This window comes from Rana temporaria, chromosome 3 (genome assembly GCF_905171775.1).
Source record: "Rana temporaria chromosome 3, aRanTem1.1, whole genome shotgun sequence".
Classification (NCBI taxonomy): Eukaryota; Metazoa; Chordata; class Amphibia; order Anura; family Ranidae; genus Rana; species Rana temporaria.
The window spans coordinates 370,820,597-370,846,583 of NC_053491.1; the positions used below are offsets into that span (position 1 = coordinate 370,820,597).

The following is a 25,987-nucleotide window of genomic DNA, read 5'->3' on the forward strand; positions in this document are numbered from 1 at the left end:
CCTATGGGCTACAGAAAACCAGGTTATGAAGATGGGGAGTGAAGTTTTGGAGAGATGATGGGTTTTCGGGAGGTGTACGAGTCATGGAGACGAGGAGGAAGGTTATCAAGATTAGAAGGGGTCATGGAGAAGAGATGAGGGGTTATAGAGATGAACCGAGGGTGATTTTTTCTGCACTGCTGCATAAAACCAGGGAACGCTGTGTTGTATTATGTTGTTCCTGTGAGTGACAAACCTCATCAATGATTGCAGCAACCAGTCAAATCAATTTGGAACTCATGAAATGTCAGGTGTGAATTCTTGTCTTTTGATTGGTGTAGAATTCTTGAGAGGGTGGTACCAGAAGGAAGCCATGCACATCGAATACACCAATGGAATGCACAGCAAACCCGACTGCAGAAATAGGATTGCTCTGGGTCACTAATGTTTGCCGCCACTTTTGGTAAAGCTGATGGGTTACATAAATGGCGCCATCGCTGCCCTCAGTTCAAATATCATAGAGCTATAAACATATACGGAAACAAATCTATAACGACATTGTACACACTTCACCTACCGTTGATGACCGAAGAGCACAAACTGCTCATATATCAATGAGGTTTTTTATCAAGTCATGTAAATGAGAAGTAAAATGATGGAATGAAGGCTAATTAACACCGTGAAGAACCCTTCCACTGCAATTACACACCACAAAGGTCTCTCTACGCCATGATGCACCGATTTTAATTGGAATTAATGTACTTCTCCGGTCTTGTGCAGTTTGAGGCTCCTTAATAAACACTTACTTCTTGCTCTTCAAAATCAACTTTACATAATGCTAAGAGCACTCCGTTTTCACAGTAAACATGTCTGACAAGAAGGAAATGCAAACTTTATATTAGTAACAACTTGATAATGAGAACAAACTTCTGGCGGATGTTTAGTGATGGAATAAGAAGTATGGCAGCCAATCTACCGTACTTTACAATATAAAAAAGTTCACAATAACAACAACTAACCTCTGAATTGTGGTACCATCCACCATCACCAGACAAGAAAAGATTTTTCCTGGCCAGTGGCTACGGTGAATACCTTTGTTTAATAACCCTAGGAATGGGAATGTTCAACCCAAACATGTAAAATTGACTTTGTCCCTAAAATCAAACTATCTTTTCTGCAAAAGATGACATGGAGTGCAAACCAATCCTGAGCTACAGATCTATTTTTAAAGCCCCGTTTCACATCTCACGTAGCTGGAAAGCGCATTTCCTTTATTTTTTTTTTTTTTTTAGAGAAATTTAAATGCATTTACGTTAGTCATGCATAAGACAGCCAACTCATTTAAATGGGCCAGTCTATGCACGTCTGTTGCACAAAAGACGCCCATGCACCTTTCTAGGCGGCAGGACGCCCATGCACCCTTCTAGGCGGCAGGACGCCCATGCACCCTTCTAGGCGGCAGGACGCCCATGCACCCTTCTAGGCGGCAGGACGCCCATGCACCCTCTCTAGGCGACAGGACGCCCCATGCCCCTTTCTAGGCGACAGGACGCCCCATGCCCCTTTCTAGGCGACAGGACGCCCCATGCCCCTTTCTAGGCGACAGGACGCCCCATGCCCCTTTCTAGGCGACAGGACGCCCCATGCCCCTTTCTAGGCGACAGGACGCCCATGCACCTTTCTAGGCGACAGGACGCCCATGCACCTTTCTAGGCGACAGGACGCCCATGCCCCTTTCTAGGCGACAGGACGCCCATGCACCTTTCTAGGCGACAGGACGCCCATGCACCTTTCTAGGCGACAGGACGCCCATGCACCTTTCTAGGCGACAGGACGCCCATGCACCTTTCTAGGCGACAGGACGCCCATGCACCTTTCTAGGCGACAGGACGCCCATGCACCTTTCTAGGCGACAGGACGCCCATGCACCTTTCTAGGCGACAGGACGCCCATGCACCTTTCTAGGCGACAGGACGCCCATGCACCTTTCTAGGCGACAGGACGCCCATGCACCTTTCTAGGCGACAGGACGCCCATGCACCTTTCTAGGCGACAGGACGCCCATGCACCTTTCTAGGCGACAGGACGCCCATGCACCTTTCTAGGCGACAGGACGCCCATGCACCTTTCTAGGCGACAGGACGCCCATGCACCTTTCTAGGCGACAGGACGCCCATGCACCTTTCTAGGCGACAGGACGCCCATGCACCTTTCTAGGCGACAGGACGCCCATGCACCTTTCTAGGCGACAGGACGCCCATGCACCTTTCTAGGCGACAGGACGCCCATGCACCTTTCTAGGCGACAGGACGCCCATGCACCTTTCTAGGCGACAGGACGCCCATGCAGCTTTCTAGGCGACAGGACGCCCATGCAGCTTTCTGATTTTGTTAAGTCAGTTTTGCTGTGCAACATTGCACCACCTTTGCGGTGCTTATAGGAACGTGTGTTGAACGTTTTACCGTGACTTCAGATCAATTTGGTTTCCAAATTGCTAGGTGTCCATGGAGCCTTAAGGCTGGTACACACAGGCCAAATATCAGCCGGTATCGCCTGGTTCAACAGAAACCACCCAACATTCGCCCAGTGTGTACAGCAGCCTGTCCAGCTTCTCTTGAATGGGCATGCTGGAAAACCAGCAGCCAATAGGTGCTAGCGGCCAATGACTGCGAACACTGACCGATGCGTTTTGACAGGTGGACTGTGGCGAGATCGCTGTACTAACATCACATAGTACAGCAAGCTCCTTGTTTTTTTTCGTTAAGCCCGCTGGGTTGAACGATAAAACTGTGTGTACCGGGGTTAAGTGAACAGAAACTTTCAACTGAAGATCATGCAGAATTTCACACTTCTTGGAGTGGCGAGTTCCTAAACCCTCCCCATTATGTGCTACTACTAAAAACAGTAGTAATGTAATGGCCAGGAAGCAAACCACTAAGTCAATGATTTAGACCATGAGTCTTCAAACTATGGCCCTCCAGTTGGTTCAGGAACTACAATTCCCATAATGCCTAGTCATGTCTGTGAATGTCAGAGTTTAACAATGCCTCATGGGATGTGTAGTTCCGCAACAGCTGGAGGGCCGTAGTTTGAGGATCACTGATTTAGACAATCTGGAAAAAAAAAGAAATGGGGACACATAAGGTAATCTTATTGGGTGTCTGCAATTGGAAATACAATGAGACCCCAGTTCACCAACACTTCTGTTCACAAACAACTCGGTTCACAAACTGAAGGTCACAAAAATTTGCTTTGGTTCACGAACACGAGCTGCGGCCATCTTCCCTGCTCTGACACATTCATATTGAGAAGAGCAGCGCAAGATGAGAGGTCTTAGGAGGACTTGTCCACTCAGATAGGAGTTTCTGTGCCCTGACTACCATGAGGGTGGGCTCACTTGATTGGGAATCATGGAAAAATAGTTCATATAAAAATTCTCCAACTTTGTCGCCCTCAGATGATCTTTTCCTGGAGGCAGTGTGCCGTTTTCTGGCCCCTAGATTAGTCATTTAAATTGGGGTTTGGAATTGTTTCAAACAAGCATTAAAGAGGACGTATAGTGTTTTTTTTCCTATCTAGATGTTCACATGAAAGAGGTCAACTTAACGTAAAAGACTGTAAGTAAAAGTTCAGAACAGATTAACTGGATTTACATTGAACCCTATGGGAAAATTTGCCTCAGTTCACAACCAATTTGGTGCGCAACCAGAGTCGTTTCACGAAGTAAAGGGGTTGTGTAAAGGTTCAGTTTTTTTTACCTTAATGCATCCTATGCATTAAGGTGAAAAAACACCTGGCAATGATGGCCCTCCCAGCTCCCCGCCCCGTTTTACTTACCTTAGCCTGTTCTCTTCTCCACGGAGTCTGGCCGTTGATTGGCTAGATTAGATAGAATAGCAGCGCAGCCATTGGCTCACGCTGTCAAGCACATCCAATGATGCGGCGTGTCGGGGGGAGGGGGGGGGTAGGGGCCGAGTGATAAAAAAAAAAAAAAAAAAACCTTACAACCCCTTTAAGTTTGTGAACCAAGGTACCACGGTGAGTTAAGAACCCACAGATAATGGCTGTGTATGCAGAGATTGTTATTGTAATCTATACCTGACAATGTCCCAAATGTAACTCTCTAGGAGGCGACAAGAGCTGTGAAACATCCGATACAATACAGAATCCACACCAGGAACACAGTGAACACAGAGGGAAAAGAGCCATATGTGGGGAACTATGAAGGCGGCTGGTAACACAGCTATGGCCGCCAACACTGACCCGAACTCTGGATGGTGCCTGAAAATAGCTGGCATACACATTCCACTCCTTAGAACAGACAAACTGAAGAACGAAGGGAAAGATGGAAAATATTCATCTGTTAAGTGACTTCACATCAGAAGAGTTCTGTTTACTGGACAAAGAAGTGACTGAGACACAAACACAAGAGCCTCATTGAGCCAAGTCACCAATACATTCACCATAATTCATTGCTCCAATTCCTAAAGAACAAAGCGCCACTTATCCCACGTCCTGACCCATTTCTGTTCCATCATGAGAACACCAGACCTTTCCAAGTCCCCTTTCTAAATTCCTCAAGAGATAAGCATCTCTGAATAACATAACTCCGCAATCTTCTTTCATGTAATGTATAGATTTCAAGTGAAGCAGCGCAAAGAAGAAATTCCAGGTATGTGTAGGGTGGAGAGGACCAGAAAAAGAATGTCAGCTGTTATGTCTACAACCTGCAACTCATCTCCTGGCCGGCCACACAGATCGCAACGATACCATGATGACTGAAAGATTTACCATTTCCTCCAATCAGACCAAATGTTTTATTGCATAGGGTGAGTGGCAGCGGCATTAGTGTGCTTGTCAGTTCTACTGCCAGTTCCCAAAAGATTCTTATGTGGCTTATAGCTTCTCAAAACCATGCTGGCCTACCGTGTTTCCCCAAAAATAAGACCTACCCCAAAAATAAGACCTAGCGTTATTTTCCACGACAGCTGCAATATAAGCCCTACCCCTAAAATAAGCCCTAGTTTAAAATGCTTGTAAAATCCTATAATCCACTCTATTACAGTATTCATAGTATACAAGTTCACACTGGGGATTTCTGACAGGCAGGGAGGGAAGGGGGGAGAGAAGACATCACATTACATGATAAGACCTACCCCGAAAATAGGCCCTACTTTGTATTTTGTTGCCAAAATTAATATAAGACCCGGTCTTCTTTTCGGGGAAACACGGTATATCAGGCAACAACAAGGAGGGGCTCTCTGAAGAGAACTCAGATTAAGATTTCATTCCCACTTGTGCGACTAGAAAGTCAAGTGATTTCCATTGGGACTTTGATGCAACTTTGGATAGTTGGGACTTTGATGCAACTTTGGCTTTGACTGTTGCACAATGTTCGCATTGATAACATTAAGGTGCGACTTTTGAGATTTTACAGTGCAGTCTAAGGCACTCAAGTCGCATCAAAGAAGTGCAGGAACCTACTTTAAGTCGTATAGATTTGAACTGCTTCCACTGAAATACATGGAGCCTTATGCTTGTAAATCAAATGTTTTATAAGAGCAAATAGTAGAGCAGTGAACAATGAAGTTGAAGCAACCATCAACAAACTGAATCTACAATGAGAGAATTCCTCCAAAACAGATAAGATGCTCCTCAGGAGAATAAAATCACCAGCATGCTGATAAGTATTTCTGGCAATCTCAAGTGCTTTCGCACTTATCCCTGTGATGTGATCGCTTTGGACGGAAGTCGTCCATCCATGGTGTGCTGGCGAATATGTACACTTGCTTGATGTTTCCAGGACCCAACTGGTAATCGCTGCAGCACCCACCATTTTGAGCCATACTTGCCAGGAACGTGTGCCATAGGAATATTGACCAGACTGTTATTAAAGCGGAGGTTCACCCTCAGAGAGCACATTTTCCCCTTAGATTAATGCTCGTTTTGTCTAGGGGAATCGGCTAGTTGTTTTAAAATATGATCCGTACTTACCGTTTACGAGATGCATCTTCTCCGCCGCTTCCGGGTATGGGCTGCGGGACTGGGCGTTCCTTCTTGATTGACAGTCTTCCGAGAGGCTTCCGACGGTCGCATCCATCGCGTCACGATTTTCCGAAAGAAGCCGAACGTCGGTGCGCAGGCGCAGTATAGAGCCGCACCGACTTTCGGCTACGAGTGACGCGATGGATGCGACCGTCGGAAGCCTCTGGGAAGACTGTCAATCAAGAAGGAACGCCCGCTCCCGAAGACCCATACCCGGAAGCGACGGAGAAGATGCATCTCGTAAACGGTAAGTACGGATCATATTTTAAAACAACTAGCCGATTCCCCTAGACAAAACGAGCATGCATCTAAGGGGAAAAGAGAAAAAAAAAAACTAATTGGGTGAACTACCGCTTTAAAGCTGAGCTCCAGGCAGATAGAGACGCAAATTAATGATGTATATACCCGAATATAACCAGGTATCAGTATCTTACAGTCTCAGTACAGGAGAGTGGGAATGTGAGGGGATGAAACAGCACAAGCATGCTGATAGAGGAGAGAGCAGGTTGCAAAAACCTATTGTAATGCGGCTTACCAATTCTTAAAGCAGAACTCCAAGATAAAAACTACAAGCAGACGCTTTATTGCAGAAGTGACATTCAAAGTCTCTTCTGCCATAAAATAAACCTACCTGCCTGTAGTCTTGCTTAAAATGTACACTGGGCTGCATATTCCAGCACAGATCCTGTGTGCCGGAAGGACTGAACTCCACGCATGCATAGTATCGCCATCTCACATTGGCCAATGAAGATGGCCACAGCCTGGCACTCGAAGAATCCGGGTAGAAGATAACCAGCAACGGACCTCAGTACGCTGAAGGCGAGGTAAGTATTGTGAGCTTTAGACCCACTTTAAATGGCTGATGCCATTCAGGTCTCCTGTAGACTGTCAGTCCCGTTCATACACAGACCTTTGTGTATGAATGATGCGGCTGTGTGGGCGGAACCCTGCACAATCGCACCGTTTTCAAAAAGTGACAGCTGGTATGGGGAGCTTCTCCCTATACTGCTATCACAGGGACAGAAGGCAGCAGGGAGTGGCTGCAGCAGTGGGAACATGTTTCATCTTCCACCCTTAAAACAGATGGAACAGGTGAAGCTATGACTAAGCACTAGCCAACAGTGCGAAACGCGTCAGCTGCATTTATCCCTAATTTTGCTGCGATTTGTAGTGTTTTAAAAATTTTTTACAAATAAGGGCAACCGAAAAGTTTTTTTCTGTAGTGCGGCTGTCCAAATCTTCTTCTTAATTTTAACAGGTGAATTTATCCTTTAAATTTGATGGCTGTATCCGTTTTTCTTTTTAGGCTTTTTCCCTTAAATGTTCACCTAATGATCCGACCATTAATTTTGTTATTTTTTGTAACTTTAACAGATCAAGCTGTTCAGCAAAAATGGCAGTTAAATGATTGGGACAAACTATCTAAGGGGGTACTTACAATGTTACTTGTTCATTTAGGGGAAACTTTACCTCCATGTTGGATATCTGTGTGGCTGAATCGCTAGTTACATAGCCAACACTTACAGGTTATTGATTGGCTGGACAACAGAAGCAACACCAACTACAAATGCTATCTAATTAAAGGATCACTGCTCTAAACCTGTGCTGGGCAACCAAATAGATCCTGATGCTCTCAGATGTGGCACCTGGTGCCTCTAAATCCTAATTCTGCTAATGGGCAGAGATCTCATCTCCATGGAGTTCCTCTGGGACCTCTTGTTAGATGCAGCAATGGGTTCTGTAGGAGCCTCCAGACAGCATCCGCAGTACACACCCTCATGGAGATGATCAGGAGAAGTGACAAAATATTTTTATTATAAACATTTTCCTCTTGATTCTGAGGTCACCAAAGCAGCTTGAGGACTTTATGTGGCCCCAGGGCCACCATCCGAGAACTGTCACTCATTGTTATCCTATAAAGCAGGAGGGCAGGCAAGTCGCCTCCTTCCATCCATATTACAAAGCGAGATACTTACTTCTAGAAAATACAACTTCATCTGTGCAATTCATCCAGCGTCTCAGCAGTAATGTGCAAAGACAAAGCTTTATAATCACCCGGATGCACCAAGAAGACCTGGCTATTGTTATCAGGACTGATCTTCATTCCAGGAACTAATGAGATTATCAGACAGCCAGCGCGCTCTCCACACGGAATGTGATCTGTAATGTCATCTGGAAAACTTGGTTTTCTTTGAGGGGAATGAAGTGCTAGAAAAGCTGACCAGAAATGTTTAAACAGATTTATGGATAAATTCCAGGCTGCGGACAGATCTCTGCGATATTCTACCAAACCTTTGGTTTTATACCACCAAATTCTTCTCCGTTCAGCCCACAGCTATACCACCCTCAGCTACGCCCCCCCTCAGCCCACAGCTACACCCCCTTCAGCTACGCCCCCCTCGGCCCACAGCTACACCCCCCTCAGCCCACAGCTACACCCACCTCAGCCCACAGCTACACCCCCCTCAGCTACGCCCTCTTCGGCCCACAGCTATGCCCCCTTCAGCTACCCCCCCCCTCGGCCCACAGCTACACCCCCCTCAGCCCACAGCTACACCCCCCTCAGCTACGCCCTCCTCGGCCCACAGCTATGCCCCCCTTCAGCTATGGCCTCCTCGGCCCACAGCTACGCCATTCTTGGCCCACAGCTATGCCCCCTTCAGCTACGCCCTCCTCGGCCCACAGCTACGCCCTCCTCGGCCCACAGCTACGCCCTCCTCGGCCCACAGCTACGCCCCCCTCGGCCCACAGCTACGCCCCCCTCGGCCCACAGCTACACCCCCTTCAGCTACGCCCTCCTCGGCCCACAGCTACGCCCTCCCCGGCCCACTGCTACGCCCTCCCCGGCCCACTGCTACGCCCTCCCCGGCCCACTGCTACGCCCTCCCCGGCCCACTGCTACGCCCTCCCCGGCCCACTGCTACGCCCTCCCCGGCCCACTGCTACGCCCTCCCCGGCCCACTGCTACGCCCCCCTCGGCCCACTGCTACGCCCCCCTCGGCCCACTGCTACGCCCTCCTCAGCCCACTGCCATTTTGCTCATTCTAAATAAAACAAACAAGGCTTTAGCTAGCACAGAGCCACAGCTTTTGTAACAAAGTTAGAATATGTTTACCTGAGGAGCCGTAAGTATCCCTGTACTGAGGCCCTGGTACCTCCAGCTACTGAACGGTGTATCATGGCTGAATTTTGGTGGGGTTGTATTGGGTGAGATCACACAGTCTGTGCTGGCTGGTTTAGTCCTCCTGTCCACACACAAACACTGGTGCCACAAGCAGGCCTTTGGAGTTACAGAGGATTGAAACATAATATAAATTGTCAGCACTTCTGCCCAACACACGACAAAAGGGAAGCAGCTGTTATGGCTCCACTATTACCAACATTTATGTTTTATCCAGAACTGTCCTATCACAGTCAGCTTCTAAAACTGGTTTGGCTGGTTTCTGAGCTCTACCCATGAATGACAGCCACACATAATATTTAGTGTTTTTGGTGGAGACTGCTCATCACACTGCATACAACAAACAATTTTAAATCAGGAGCGAAGAGGGAATGCCACCACCAAAGCTGGATATTCCAGAAGAGTCATGAATCATTCACGAGTCTGTCTAAATGTTTTCATACACAGGGAATTAGGACAATCAGACTCGATTATTGTTCAATGGCAAGTCTCGGGAGAGGCGCACATCTGACAAGCTTGTTATGTGTTCAACATTCTTCTCATCATCACGAGCCAACAAAACCGCTCAACAAATCTTTGGATCTTCCAGAGAGACGGGGACGATCGCAATCCAAATCACATCAGCAGAATGTACTATACTCAGCACAGCTCATATACAGCATCATCTACTAACTATAGTGTATACTCAGCACAGCTCACACACAGCATCATATACTATATACTCAGAATGTACTATACTCGGCACACACACCGCATCATCTACTATACTCAGTACAGCACCATATAGTATGCTCAGCACAGCTCACAAACCGTATATATTCTAGTACACTTGTCATGTACTATACTGATCACAGGTTACACACAGCATCATATACTATACTCACATGGGGGGCCTGTGGTCCTGTCCTGGGGTGGCAGCCAGCATTTTCACCCCAAGGCAGAAAGTGTATTACCAACAGGATCACCAGGTTAAAAAAAAAAAAAGATTTGACCCTGCTTCTCCTTTAAATAAGAATCCACTATGGTAATGGAGGAATTCTATACATCAAGACTGTGCACTGCTGTGCCAATGCTCCTCCCAAACATATCTCCCTCACTAGTTATAAAAGCATAGAGCTATGGCCATCTTCATGATCTGCTGTGATTGGTACACATGAAAGGTGCTTTGTTACCCTGTAGACATCTGGATTGTTTGCATTAATATACAAGTATGAAGAGAGGGAAGTATATGTACAAATGTACGACATTGAGACTTCTGTTGAAAAAGCAAAAATGTTTTTTTTTTACAATGTGTAATTACCTTTAAGTCTTTTGGCTCCCAAAAGGTCCTGAGTGGCTATTGAACACTGAATAAGAAATGAGACACTTTGCTACAAAGTAGTGAGTGTACAGCTTGTATAACAGTGTAAATTTGCTGTCCCCGCAAAATAACACACACAGCCATTAATGTCTAATCCGCTGGCAACAAAAGTAAGTACATCCCTAAGTGAAAATTTCCAAATTGGGCCCAAAGTGTCAATATTTTTTGTGGCCACCATTATTTTCCAGCACTGCCTTAACCCTCTTGGGCATGGAGTTCACCAGAGCTTCACAGAATTCCACTGGATTCCTCTTCCACTCCTCCATGACAACATCACAGAGCTGGTGGATGTTAGAGACCTTGCGCTCCTCCACATTCCATTTGAGGATGCCCCACAGATGCTCAATAGAGTTTAAGTCTGGAGACATGGTTGGCTAGTTCATCACCATTACCCTCAGCTTCTTTAGCAAGGCAGTGGTTGCCTTGGAGGTGTGTGTTGGGGTCATTATGTTGGAATACTGCCCTGCAGTCAAGTCTCTGAAGGGGGGGATCATGCTCTGCTTCAGTATGTCACAGTACATGTTGCCATTCATGGTTCCCTCAATGAACTGTAGCCCCCCAGTGCTGACAGCACTCATGCAGCCCCAGACCATGACACTCCTACCACCATGCTTGACTGTAGGGAAGACACACTTGTCTTTGTACTCCTCACCTGGTTTTCCACCTCACACGCTTGACATCATCTGAACCAAATAAGTTTATCTTGGTCTCATCAGACCACAGGACATGATTCCAGTAATCCTTAGTCTGCTTGGCTACAGCAAACTGTTTGCAGGCTTTCTTGTGCATCATCTTTAGAAGAGGTTTTCTCCTGACAGCCATGCAGACCAATTTGATTCAGCGTGCGGCATATGGCCTTGGCACCGACAGGCTGACCCCCCTGCCCGTTCAAACCTCTCCAGCATTGCTGGCAGCACGCATACGTCTATTTCCTAAATACAACCTCTGGATAGGACACTGAGCACGTGCACTCAACTTCTTTGGTCGACCATGGCGAGGCCTGTTCTGAGGGGAATCTGTCCCGTTAAACCGCTGTATGGTCATGGCCACCATGCTGCAGCTCATTTTCAGGGTCTTGGCAATCTTCTTATAGCCTAGGCCATCTTTATTTAGAGCAACAATTCATTTTTTCAGATGCTCAGAGAGTTATTTGCCATGAGGTGCCATGTTGAACTTCCAGTGACCAGTAGGAGAGAGTGAGAGCGATAACACCAAATTTAACACATTTGCTTCCCATTCACACCTGAGACCTTGTAACATCAACAAGTCACATGAAACTGGGAGGGAAAATGGCCAATTGGGCCCAAATTGGACATTTTCACTTAGGGGTGTACTCACTTTTGTTGCCAGCGGTTTAGACAATAATGGCTGTGTGTTGAGTTACTTTGAGGGGACAGCAAATTGACACCCTTATACAAGTTGTACACTCACTACTTTACATTGTAGCAAAGTGTCTCATTTCTTCTTCAGTGTTGTCACATGAAAAGATAATAAAATATTTACAAAAATGTGAGGGGTGTACATACTTTTATGAGATGCTGTAAATCTGCGGTCTTCAGCTTTCTATAATTTTTAGAAAGTGCACATCACGTTACATTTTTTTCTTCCCGTTTCAGCAGTGGGCATACACTCATACACCAAGAACTGATTGGAGGAAAGACACACACACACACACCACATAGGCAGAGGAATGAAGAAACTTGTAGAGCTGTGCTGTGAATAGACAAGCTCTCTGCTGGTCTATAAGTTCCCTCCCCGACACAAATTCCCAGCTGCTTTTATCTCCTGCGCCAGAGAACTTGTCAGAAGTTATGCTGATAACAGAGGAACAGAGCAGTAGAAAGAGAAAGACATGGGACTTGGGGCTTTGGAGAGATAAGTAAACACTACAGATATATGTGCCCAGGTCAGATTTCATGAATGGGGTTTACATCCACTTTAACTCTCCCTCCCTGTCTGGCTGTGTCTGATGGAAAGTGTATTCCCCTGGAGGACAAACAATTCTAAAATTTCAATGCAATCAATATGAGCCATCTGTACACCACACACAGTAAATATAGGATTCGACACAACAGCCATTTTGTGCCACAAATCTGCATGGAGATATAGCAATATGATGACTGATAATAAATAAAGCAGCATAAACAACCCAACAAATAAAGCAGCATAAACAACCCAACAAATAAAGCAGCATAAACAACCCAACAAAAACAGACTCGGACAAAAGGAAAATATCAGCTTCTAGAGACCGTTCAGAATTATGTTGGGTATACAAAGACCGCTATATTCTAAACAGACAGTAAATACCTTATAAGATCACTGTCCTTTTAGAAATCAGACCTATTCACACACAAACCGTCAGTTACAAATGTAACATTTTAAATTGTGTAACTGTTTGGTATTGTATAGTTTTGTTTTGTATTGAACTTTATAACAAAATCACCAATACCTGACAATTATGAATCACCATTCTGCTTTGGGTAATGACATATACACACACAGAAGACGACAATTCAAATGAAACAAATCACCTTTCATAACCATGACTTGTGATAAAAGAGAGCGCGTGCTCCATCACAAGACTGCACATGTCAACCACATCACATGAAAACCACACACAGGGCAAATGCTTCATCATACACCTTTCTACAAAAGTGTCATTGGAGATTCTAGAGGAAGTGTCAGTGCAGAATTGTCTCCCTTTCATCCTCCCACAATGGACGGGGTAAATCTGGGGCTTCAGATGCACAAACTGTACACAACCATTTTACCATCACTCTCATCCTGGATCAATGCAAAATTAAGGATTTATAAAGAATTATTTGTATACAGCTATGCCTGCGGATTCACACTTATTAAAATTCAAAGGGGATCATCAACACACCCCACACAGGACGGGTGATCACCAATACACCCGACCCCACCCAGGTTGATCACCGATACACCCCACCCAGGACGATCACCAATACACCCCACCCAGGACGATCACCAATACACCCCCCACCCAGGACGATCACCAATACACCCCACCCAGGACGATCACCAATACACCCCACCCAGGACGATCACCAATACACCCCACCCAGGACGATCACCAATACACCCCCCACCCAGGACGATCACCAATACCCCCCACCCAGGACGATCAACAATACACCCCACCCAGGACGATCACCAATACACCCCACCCAGGACGATCACCAATACACCCCCCACCCAGGACGATCACCAATACACCCCCCACCCAGGACGATCACCAATACACCCCACCCAGGACGATCACCAATACACCCCACCCAGGACGATCACCAATACACCAGACCCAGGACGATCACCAATTCACCCCCCACCCAGGACGATCACCAATACACCCCCCACCCAGGACGATCACCAATACACCCCCCACCCAGGACGATCACCAATACACCCCCCACCCAGGACGATCACCAATACACCCCCCACCCAGGACGATCACCAATACACCCCCCACCCAGGACGATCACCAATACACCCCCCACCCAGGACGATCACAAATACACCCCACCCAGGACGATCACCAATACACCCCACCCAGGACGATCACCAATACACCCCACCCAGGACGATCACCAATACACCCCACCCAGGATGATCACCAATACACCCCAACCAGGATGATCACCAATACACCCCAACCAGGACAATCACCAATACACCCCACCCAGGACGATTACCAATACACCAGACCCAGGATTATCACCAATACACCCCACCCAGGATGATTACCAATACACCCCACCCAGGACGATCACCAATACACCAGACCCAGGATGATCACCAATACACCCCACCCAGGACGATCACCAATACACCCCACCCAGGACGATCACCAATACACCCCACCCAGGACGATCACCAATACACCAGACCCAGGATGATCACCAATACACCCCTCCCAGGACGATCACCAATACACCCCACCCAGGACGATCACCAATACACCCCACCCAGGACGATCACCAATACACCCCACCCAGGACGATCACCAATACACCCCCACCCAGGACGATCACCAATACACCCCCACCCAGGACGATCACCAATACACCCCCACCCAGGACGATCACCAATACACCCCCACCCAGGACGATCACCAATACACCCCACCCAGGACGATCACCAATACACCCCCACCCAGGATCAGATGGGAGTGACCTGTTAAAATCCTTCAGCTGAATGGAGTCATTAAACCCACATCTCCCAACCACAATCAGGGTTGAGACAAATGCAACCAACCAACTCTGCAATTCCAGAAGAATCTGTCTGTGGAGGGTTCAGTTACAAAAAGATTGGGGCAAAAAGAGCAGAATCAGACCAAAACGGTGCTGGAAGAATACATTGCCAAGTCTATCTGCCTTTTAATAGCGAATACTCAGTGATCCAATCACCCTACAGCAGTGTTTCTCAATTCCAGTCCTCGTGGGTGCACTGACAGGATGTGTTTTCAGGATTTCCTTCAGATGAAATGGCAATTACTAAGGCAGTGAAACTGACCATATTACCTGTGCAATATAATGCAACGCCTGAAAACATGACCTGTTGTTGCACCTTGAGGACTGGAATTGAGAAACACTGCCCTACAGACACACACAGGGAGGGGTAGTGAGAATATTCACTGATCCAATTCTTTCTCCACTTTCTGGACACACGCAGGGGGGGGGGGGGGGGGGGGATTAGCAATAGTAGTATTACTCACTGGTACAATCACTCTTCAGACACATACAAGTAAAACGTTTTGAAAATAGCCACTGATCCAAATACAGACAAATACATGAAATAGTAGTGAGAATACTCCGTGATCCAATCACTCTCCATGAATATACAGAGAAGAGCAGAGGAAATACTCACTGATCCAATCACCCTAGGGACACAGAGAAGGAAAGTGAGAACACTGGCTGGTCCAGGCACCATCTGATCCCTCTGCAGTCAGCTCCTTGTGTGCTCGGGGAAGGAGGAGAGGGAGAGGAGTAATAGGACACAGGAGAGACGTCACAGGGAATCTCCCCTCCAATCTACAGAGACCTCCATACACACAACAGTATACAGAACTGAGTATATAAAGAGTCTACAGATATATACACATAGTATATATATATATATATATATATATATATATATATATATATATATATATACACACACACACACACACACACATATATATATATATATATATATATATATATTGTTGAAGCCTCCATTGTAAAGCCCCAATATAGATATCTTTTCATAACATTAATTCCAAATACACACATCAGTTTTCATGTGAGGTCAGTTTGTTACAGAACTTTTTTTTACCAACAATGCAAATGACTCTTTTTTAAAAGGTGAATGAAAAGAAAAAAAGGAGTTGAATGATTTTTAAGCTTGCGACATATGTCTATACGCCAGTGTTACTTTGCAGACCTGCTATAACGGTAATCCTCAGTAAGCTTTCCACCATCATCCGAGCGGTGGAAAGTCATTTAGAGCAGCTTACTGAACACCTTACTGCAAGGTTTGACAAATTAGCTTGGAATCTAGGAGCCAGCTAAAAAAGTTAGGAGCCAGAAAATGCGCCCCGTCCCAACGAGCTTGCGCACTAGAGCGAACACATACGTGAGTTCGCCAGCATATATAAACGGTATTCAAACCACACGTGAGGTATCGCCGCGATTGTTGGAGCGAGAGCAATAATTCTAGACCTCCTCTGTAACTCAAAACATGCAACCTGTAGATTTTTTTTTTTAACGTCGCCTATGGAGATTTTAAAGGGTAAAAGCTTATTGGCATTCCACGAGCGGACGCAATTTTGAAGCGTGACATGTTGGATATCAATTTACTCGGCGTAACATTATCTTTCACAATATAAAAAAAAATTGGGATAACTTTACTGTTGTCTTATTTTTTAATTTAAAAAAGTGTATTTTTTTCCCAAAAAAGTGCGCTTGTAAGACGGCTGCGCAAATACGCCGTGACAGAAAGTATTGCAACGATCGCCATTTTATTCTCTAGGGTGTTAGAATAAAAAATATATATAAAATATTTGGGGATTCTAATTAGAGGGAAGGAGATGGCAGTGAAAATAGTGAAAAATTACACACAGAATTGCTGCAATGCCAATGTAATTCCAACGGCCACCACCAGATGGAACCAGCTCACAGAAGCTTCCGAAGAGCTTGGGACTTCACAAGGCAGCAAAGCCGCGGCCTCAATTACCGGCCGTCGCGGACCCGCCGCGATTGTGCGGCGGGGGAGGTGGGGGCGCACGAAGACACAGGATTCAGTGCCTCCGTGCACCCCCACCTCGCAATCGCGGCAATTGAGGCCGCGCCCTCAATTACCGGCGGGCGCCAGGTCACAATTTCTTGTCGCCAATGCAACCTGGCGCTCGGATATTGTTGACCCCTGCCTTACTGAACACCTTACTAAGGAGGAACAGAAAGTGAGAAAATCAGACAAATGAAACAAAGAAAAAAAACATTTAGAAGGGAAATGGAAGGAAAAGGTAAGTGAACCAACAAGGCACTAGCTTAAAGGAACCGATTTAGAAAATAAAAAAACGAACCTTTACAACCCCTTTAAGAGAGGTATGGACTCCAGAGAAAGATATCATTTTGCACCTGTTCAAATTATTAGTAAGACCTCATCTGGAATATGCAGTTCAGTTTTGGGCTGCAGTTCTCAAAAAGGATATTGGGGAACTGGAGAAAGTGCAAAGAAGAGCCACCAAACTGATAGGAGGCATGGAGGAGCTCAGCTGAGAGGAAAGATTAGAAGAACTGAATTTATTCTCTCTTGAGAAGAGGAGAATTAGGGGGGATATGATCAACATGTACAAATACAGCGGGGCAAAAAAGTTCTCCCACTTAAAAAGATGAGAGAGGCCTGTAATTGTCATCATAGGTATACCTCAACTATGAGAGACAAAATGTGGAAACAAATCCAGACAATCACATTGTCCGATTTGGAAAGAATTTATTTGCAAATTATGGTGGGAAATAAGTGTTTGGTCAGTATCAAAAGTTCATCTCAATATTTTGTTATATATCCTTTGTTGGCAATGACAGAGGTCAAATGTTTTCTATAAGTCTTCACAAGGTTGTCACACACTGTTGCTGGTATGTTGGCCCATTCCTCCATGCAGATCTCCTCTAGAGCAGTGATGTTTTGGGGCAGTCGCTGGGCAACACAGACTTTCAGCTCACTCCAAAGGTTTTCTATGGGGTTGAGATCTGGAGACTGGCTAGGCCACTCCAGGACCTTGAAATGCTTCTTACGAAGCCCCTCCTTCATTGCCCGGGCGGTGTGTTTGGGATCATTGTCATGCTGAAAGACCCAGCCACGTTTCATCTTCAATGCCCTTGCTGATGGGCTGAGGTTTGCACTCAAAATCTCACGATACATGCCCCCATTCATTCTTTCATGTACACAGATATGTCGTCCTGTTCCCTTTGCAGAGAAACAGCCTCAAAGCATGATGTTGCCACCCCCATGCTTCACAGTAAGTATGGTGTTCTTTGCTTGAAACTCGGCATTCTCTCTCCTCCAAACACGATGAGTTGTGTTTCTTCCAAACAGTTCTACTTTGGTTTCATCTGACCACATGACATTCTCCCAATCCTCTTCTGGATCATCCAAATGCTCTCTAGCAAACCTCAGAGGGGCCCGGACATGTACTGGCTTAAGCGGCGGACACGTCTATCACTGCAGGATCTGAGTCCCTGGTAGCGTAGTGTGTTACGGATTGTAGCCTTTGTTACGTTTGTCCCAGCTCTCTGCAGGTCATTCACTAGGTCTGTGTGGTTCTGGGATTTTTGCTCACCGTTCTTGTGATCATTTTAATCCCACAGGGCGAGATCTTGCGTGGAGCCTCAGATGGAGGGAGATAATCAGTGGTCTTGTATGTCTTCCATTTTCTAATTATAGCTCCCACAGTGGATTTCTTCACACCAAGCTGCTTGCCTACTGCAGATTCAGTCTTCCCAGCCTGGTGCAGGTCTACAATTTTGTTCCTGGTGTCCTTCGACAGCTCTTTGGTCTTCACTAAGGATGAGCTCTGGCGTATTCGCATAGAACACGTGCAGAGCCCGCCAGGAAGTGTGCACGGCGCTGCGCTAATAACAGCCAGGGAGACATTTCACGATCCCTGCAGCCAAGCATGGGGACAATGTCTCCCTGGCTGTGATTAGCACAGCGCTGTGCACACTTCCTGGCGGGCTCTGCACGTGTTCTATGCGAACAAGCCAGAGCTCATCCTTAGTCTTCACCATAGTGGAGTTTGGAGTGTGACTGTTTGAGCTTGTGGACAGGTGTCTTTTATACAGATAACAAGTTCAAAGGTGCCATTAATACAGGTAATGAGTGGAGGACAGAGGAGCCTCTTAACCACTTAAGCCCCAGACCAAAATGCAGGTAAAGGACCAGGCCCCTTTTTGCGATTCGGCACTGCGTCGCTTTAACTGACAATTGCGCGGTCGTGTGACGTGGCTCCCAAACAAAATTAGTGTCCTTTTTTCCCCCACAAATAGAGCTTCCTTTTGGTGGTATTTGATCACCTCTGCGGTTTTTATTTTTTGTGCTATGAAAAAAATGCAATATTTTTTACTTTTTGCTATAATAAATATCCCCCAAAAATATATAAAAAAAAAATATTTTCCTCAGTTTTAGCGTTTACAAAATAGGGGATAAATTTATTGCATTTTTATTAATTATTTTAATTTTTTTACTACTAATGGCGGCGATTAGCGATTTTATTCGTGAGTGCGACATTATGGCGGACATATCGGACAATTTTGACACATTTTTGGGACCATTGTCATTTTCACAGCAAAAAATGCATTTGAAATGCATTGTTTATTGTGGAAATGACAGTTGCAGTTTGGGAGTTAACCACAGGGGGCGCTGAAGGAGTTATGTATCACCTAGTGTGTGTTTACATTTGTAGGGGGGTGTGGCTGTAGGAGTGACATCATCAATTGTGTCTCCCTATAAAGGGGATGACACGATCGATGCAGCCGCCACAGTGAAGCAAGGGGAAGCCGTGTTTACACGCGGCTCTCCCCGTTCTTCAGTCCTGGGGACCGATCGCGGGACCCCAGCGGCGATCGAGTCCTCGGGGTCCCGGAGCTTCGGACCGGGTCGCGGGCGCGCCCTACGGCTGGGTAGATGTACAGGACGTGCCAGTACGTCCATCTGCCCAGCCGTGCCATTGTGCCAACGTATATTTACAGGCGGCGGTCCTTAAGTGGTTAAAGAAGAAGATACAGGTCTGTGAGAGCCAGAAATCTTGCTTGTTTGTAGGTGACCAAATACTTATTTTCCACCATATTTTGCAAATAAATTCTTTACAAATCATACAATGTGATTGTCTGGATTTGTTTCCACATTTTGTCTCTCGTAGTTGAGGTATACCTATGATGATAATTACAGGCCTCTCATCTTTTTAAGTGGGAGAACTTGCACAATTGGTGGCTGACTAAATACTTTTTTGCCCCACTGTATATAAGGGGTCCATATAGTGAACTTGGTGTTGAGTTATTTACTTTACGGTCAACACTGAGGACAAGGGGGCACTCTTTACGTCTAGAGGAAAAAAGATTTCATCTCCAAATACGGAAAGGTTTCTTCACAGTAAGAGCTGTGAAAATGTGGAACAGACTCCCTCCAGAGGTGGTTCTGGCCAGCTCAGTATATTGCTTTAAGAAAGGTCCGGATTATTTCCCAAATGTACATAATATAACTGAGTACTAACATTTATAGGTTGATCCGGGGAAAATCCAATTGCCTCTAGGGGGGGGGGGGGGTTCGGGAAGGAATTTTTTCCCTTGCTGTAGCAAATTGGATCATGCTCTGCTGGGGTTTTTTGCCTTCCTCTGGATCAATTGCGAGTATAGAATTGGGTATATGGGATTGTATGATCCATTGAGAAGGCAAGCATTCTGCGTTAGCAGAGATACTGGAATGTACAGGACCGGTGGAATGAAGACAGTCTGGTGGGAATTGTGGCCACCCGATGTCATCATACACTGACTGCTGAACAATGATGCTGCCAGTGCCTAGTGCTCACCTTACAGCAGGGTATCAGGCCTCAGGTGTAAAATCTAGCACCCAAGAAAAATATGTTACCAACAGCGAATGTGCAGCACTTTCCAGTCTTCTGGCAAGAGGGGCACAACATGGCCGCACAATCGCTCCACATGACAGCCAATAGGCTCTTTGCTTGAGGGATACCATGAATAAATCATCTTTTACCAATTACAGAGCAAATAGAAGAATGTAGGTCACCTCTGCACACATGACCGGATAAACCACACAGTCCACTGGAATTAGCTTCAGTCGTCACTCTGCCGCTGGGCGTCCTGCAGCCATATTCTCGTTTAGTGTAATAAACTAATTAAAACACCACTGAAAATTATCTATCACAGATAAAGAGGACAAGAAAAAGTAACAGATGACATAACAAGGTCAGCAGGCCACAGCAGAAAACGTGGTAGTATAATGATAATGAAATAAAGTCGTGAGAAATTGTTTGTGACAACTCATACTGTACCCGACAACAATCTGTGCTGGGTATGAACTCCATCATAATTGCCACCACTTGTGTGCAGTTTATTTCTTTGTGTGCAATGTGGCTATTAAAGGAGTTCTCTAAGCTAAAACTTTTAACCCCCGCTGTGCCAGGGCTGTAAAACTATACAAAATAAACTTTCACTTACCTGCCTACGATCCCTCGTTGTTCCGATATCGCCGTCCCGTTCTCCGGTCCCGGTCTGTTCCACTTCCTGCGGGTCGGTGACTCACAGTGCGCTCAGCCTATCAGCGGCCGCAGCAATGTCCCGTCGCGGCCGCTGATAGGCTGAGCGCATCCTTCAGACTATGGCGGGACCAGACTGATGCAAGTGGGACTAGAAAATGTCTCGGCATGAGTGGGAGTAAACAATGCCTCTGGCTTGACAATCAGTGGGAATTGTATTCATTTTACCCCATCATTAGTGTCTGTGGAAGGAATTGTTCCCTGTCGTTGGTGTCATGGAGGGAATCATGCCCCATCGTTGGCATCAGTGGGAGGAATAGTGTTCCATTACTTAGATCTGTGGCAAGAATAATGTTCCATCTTTGGGTGTTAAAGGGAGGAATTATGCCCCATTGTTGATGTCAGTGGAAGGAATGATGCCTCATAATTGATGTCAGTATGAGGAATAGTGCCCCAAGGGCTGAATAAATTCAAGCAAAGGGCTGTATCCGGCCCATGTGCCGCAGTGTGGAGACCACTGATTTAGACAAAGCATCTGGCACATTAGTTAAATGTCACTCAGCATTTCATATTCAGTCAGTAAACACCAGTATAATGCCATCCCATATGTCCCTGTCCAGTCTGGGACAGCCAGTATAACAACATCCATATGTCCGGTCTGGTCGAGCCAGTAGAATACGGTCTGGTCTGGAAGAGTAAGTATAATACCACCCATGTGTCTGGTCCGAGGAGCCATTATAATACCATACATGTGTCCATGTACGGCCTGGAAGAACCAGTAAAATACCATGTTTCTGTCTTTACCATGCCTGTATATGCGAGCATAATACTGTTCATATGTCTGTCCTGGAGAAACTATTATAACACCATGGGGGTTGATTTACTAAAACCGGAGAGTGCAAAATTTAGTGCAGCTCTGCAAGGTAGCTAATTCCCGTCTTACTTGTTCAATTCAGCTTTGACAAAATTACCTAAAGCCGATTGGTTTTTATGCAAAGCTGCACCAGATTTCGCACTTTCCAGTTTTAGTAAATCAACCCCCACGTGTCCAGTCTGGAAGTGCCAGTATAATACCTACAATGTGTCTGTGTCTAGTATACCATCCATGTGTCTGGTCTGGAAGTGCCAGTATAATACCTACAATGTGTCTGTGTCTAGTATACCATCCATGTGTCTTGTCTGGAAAAGCCAGTATAATACCTACTATGTGTCCAATTTCAGTATGGAGGAGCCAGTATAATACCATCCACATATCAGCGTTCAGTCTTAAACAGCCAATATAATACCATCCCCGTGCCTGGCCCAACTAGTATAATACCACCTATGTTTCTGTGTCAGGTCTGGAAGAACAAGTACAATGCCATCCGTGTGTTTAGTCTAGAAAAGCCATTACTGTCCATGTCCAGTCTAAAAGAGCTACCCTGTTTCTCCGAAAATAAGCCCTACCCCGAAAATAAGACCTAGCGTGAGTTTCTGGGATGGCTGCAATATAAGCCCTACCCCAAAAATAAGCCCTAGTTAAAGTTCTTGTAAAAACATGTAATCTGTTCTGTAAAAAGATTATATAATGTGCAGTGTGTCTCCCTTTTGCAACTTTATTGTGGAAAATACCTTATTTACAGCACTGCTGGGCGCTCGCGTGACCTGACGAATCTCTGCTCCTCTGCTCCTCTCCTCCCGGCTGATGTCAGCTGTTTTTTTTTTCAATAAAACTTTATTAAGCCCCTACCCACTGCAGTACTCAGAGTGGGGCTGACGTCATTAGGGATTTTGGTCCCTCCCTCTGCAGTATTTGAGCTCCAGCGGGTCACGTAAGCGGCACAGTAAATAAAGAGATTTTAATACAGCTTACCTGTAAAATCTTTTTCTTGGAGTACATCACGGGACACAGAGCGGCATTCATTACTATATGGGTTATATGGAGTACCTTCAGGTGTAGACACTGGCAATCTCAAACAGGAAATGCCCCTCCCTATATAACCCCCTCCCATAGGAGGAGTACCTCAGTTTTGTAGCAAGCAGTATGCCTCCCAAAATGGTCCTCAAAAAAGAGGGGTGGGAGCTCTGTGTCCCGTGATGTACTCCAAGAAAAAGATTTTACAGGTAAGCTGTATTAAAAATCTCTTTTTCTTTATCGTACATCACGGGACACAGAGCGGCATTCATTACTATATGGGATGTCCCAAAGCAATGCTTACAATGAGGGGAGGGAGAACATCTCCAAGACAAAAGGATTTAATTTAGAGATATACTCAAATCATAATAAATCCAACTTAGTTGAGAAAAATAATTTTAAATTTAACTCAAAAAAGAGGAGCCCCCGGAATCCGAGGGTCTCAAACTGCAGCCTGCAGCACTGCCTGCCCGAAGGCAGTATCAGTATTCCTTCTTACGTCCAACTTGTAGAATTTTGTAAACGTGTGGACAGAAGACCAGGTTGCCGCCTTGCAAACTTGAGCCATAGAGATCTGGTGGTGTGCTGCCCAGGAGGCGCCCATGGCTCTAGTAGAATGAGCCTTTAATGATACTGGAGGAGGCAACCCTTTCAAGCCGTAGGCCTGAGTGATTAATTGCTTAATCCACCTAGAAATGGTGGACTTTGCAGCTGCCTGCCCCTTCTTGGGCCCATCCGGTAGAATGAACAGCACATCTGTTTTCCGGATCTTCTTTGTAGCTTTAAGATAGGCCTTCATGGCCCTGACAATATCCAAGGTATGCAGCAACCCTTCCTTTCTGGAAGTAGGTTTAGGGAAGAAGGATGGTAATACCAAATCCTGGTTCAAATGAAAACTGGATATGACCTTCGGTAGGAAGGAAGGATGAGGGCGGAGAACGACCCTGTCCTTATGAAAAACAAGATATGGTTCCTTACAGGATAAGGCCGCTAGCTCCGAAACTCTTCTTGCGGAAACTATGGCAACCAAAAATACTAACTTCCTTGTCAGTAGAACCAAAGGAATTTCAGCCAACGGCTCAAACGGTTGTTTCTGTAAACTTGACAGAACAAGATTTAAATCCCACGGACAAAGCGGGGATTTAACTAAAGGTCTAATACGTAAGACCCCTTGAAGGAAGGTCTTAACCAGCGAGTGGGTGGCCAGCGGCCGCTGAAACCACACTGACAGAGCAGAAATCTGTCCTTTGATTGTGCTTAATGCCAATCCTTTATCCACTCCTAGCTGGAGAAAACTTAATACTCTATCGATGGTAAATTTGCGAGAAAGCCATCGCTTGGACTCACACCAGCCTACATAGGCCTTCCAGACCCTGTAATAAATCACCCTAGAGACCGGTTTCCTGGCTCTGATTAGGGTAGAGACTACTTTCTGAGACAGACCTCTACCCCTGAGAATCAGGGATTCAGCTTCCAGGCCGTCAAATTTAGATGCCGTAAGGCAGGGTGGAGGATCGGACCTTGCGATAGCAGGTCTGGCCGTAGAGGAAGAGTCCAAGGGTCTCCCACTACCATCTTTAGGATGAGTGAGTACCATGCCCTTCTGGGCCATGCTGGAGCTACCAGGATGACTGGTATGTGTTCCACCCGGATCCTGCGCAGCAGGCGGGGTAGTAACTGGAGCGGGGGAAAAGCATAAAGAAGTTTGAACTGATGCCAAGGGCAAACCAACGCATCGGTTCCGCAGGCCATCGGATCCCTTGAGCGGGATATGAACCTGTCTAGTTTCTTGTTGAGTCTCGATGCCATGATATCCACGTCCGGCACTCCCCATCTTTGGCAGAGTGCTTGAAAGACTTGTGGATGCAGAGACCATTCCCCCGGCCATAGAGTCTGGCGGCTTAAGAAGTCCGCCTGAAAGTTGTCCACTCCTGGAATGAATATTGCCGATATGCAGGGCACATGCGCCTCTGCCCATAGGAGAATCAAGCTCACCTCTCTCTGAGCGGCTTGACTCCTGGTTCCCCCTTGGTGATTTATGTATGCCACGGCCGTGGCATTGTCTGATTGAATTCTCACCGGGAACCCCTGCAATTTTGACGTCCAAGCCCTGAGGGCTAGTCGAGCAGCTCTGAGCTCCAAGATGTTGATGGGCAACTGCTTCTCTGGCTTTGCCCAAGTACCTTGGCGAGTGCAACCATCCAAAATTGCTCCCCAGCCCGTCAGGCTGGCGTCTGTGGTCACTATCTTCCAAGCCACTGGGCTGAAAGACTTCCCCTTCAGTAGATTCTGAGGGTCTAACCACCAACACAGACTTTGTCGGACTCTTGATAAGAGCGGCAACGGGATATCCAAGGCCTGTGGCCTTCTGCTCCATGCTGACAGGATGGCTGCCTGTAGGATGCGAGTGTGGCTCTGGGCGTATGGTACCGCCTTGAACGTGGCCACCATCTTGCCTAGTAACCTCATACATAGGCGAATAGTCGGTTCTTTCTTGCTTAGAACCAGTAGGATTAATTCCTTGATGGCTTTTACCTTCCTCAGAGGTAGGAACACTCCTTGTTGTTCTGTGTCTAATCTCATGCCGAGATATTCCAACTGCCTTGTGGGCTGGAAAGCTGACTTTTCTCGATTTAGGACCCAGCCGAACCTCTCGAGGTATTGGACCGTGAGGGCCACTGCTCGCTCCAAGCCGGGAGACGAGTGGTCTATGACTAGGAGGTCGTCCAGGTATGCTAGGATCGTGACCCCTTG

General features: G+C 46.2%; 1 protein-coding gene across 15 annotated transcripts in view; it reads right to left on the reverse strand.

Moving 5' to 3' along the window:
• Positions 1 to 25,987, reverse strand: part of PLEKHA5 (pleckstrin homology domain containing A5) — a 200,522-nt gene that overhangs the window by 100,073 nt on the left and 74,462 nt on the right. The window contains exon 1 of one of the 15 annotated variants that reach the window (XM_040345476.1): positions 15,453 to 15,549. The exons of the other annotated variants lie outside the window; for them this stretch is intronic. The gene's annotated coding sequence lies outside the window, so the exon portion shown is untranslated. Of the gene's footprint in view, positions 1 to 15,452; positions 15,550 to 25,987 lie in introns of those variants that run through there. 15 annotated transcript variants of the gene reach the window in all.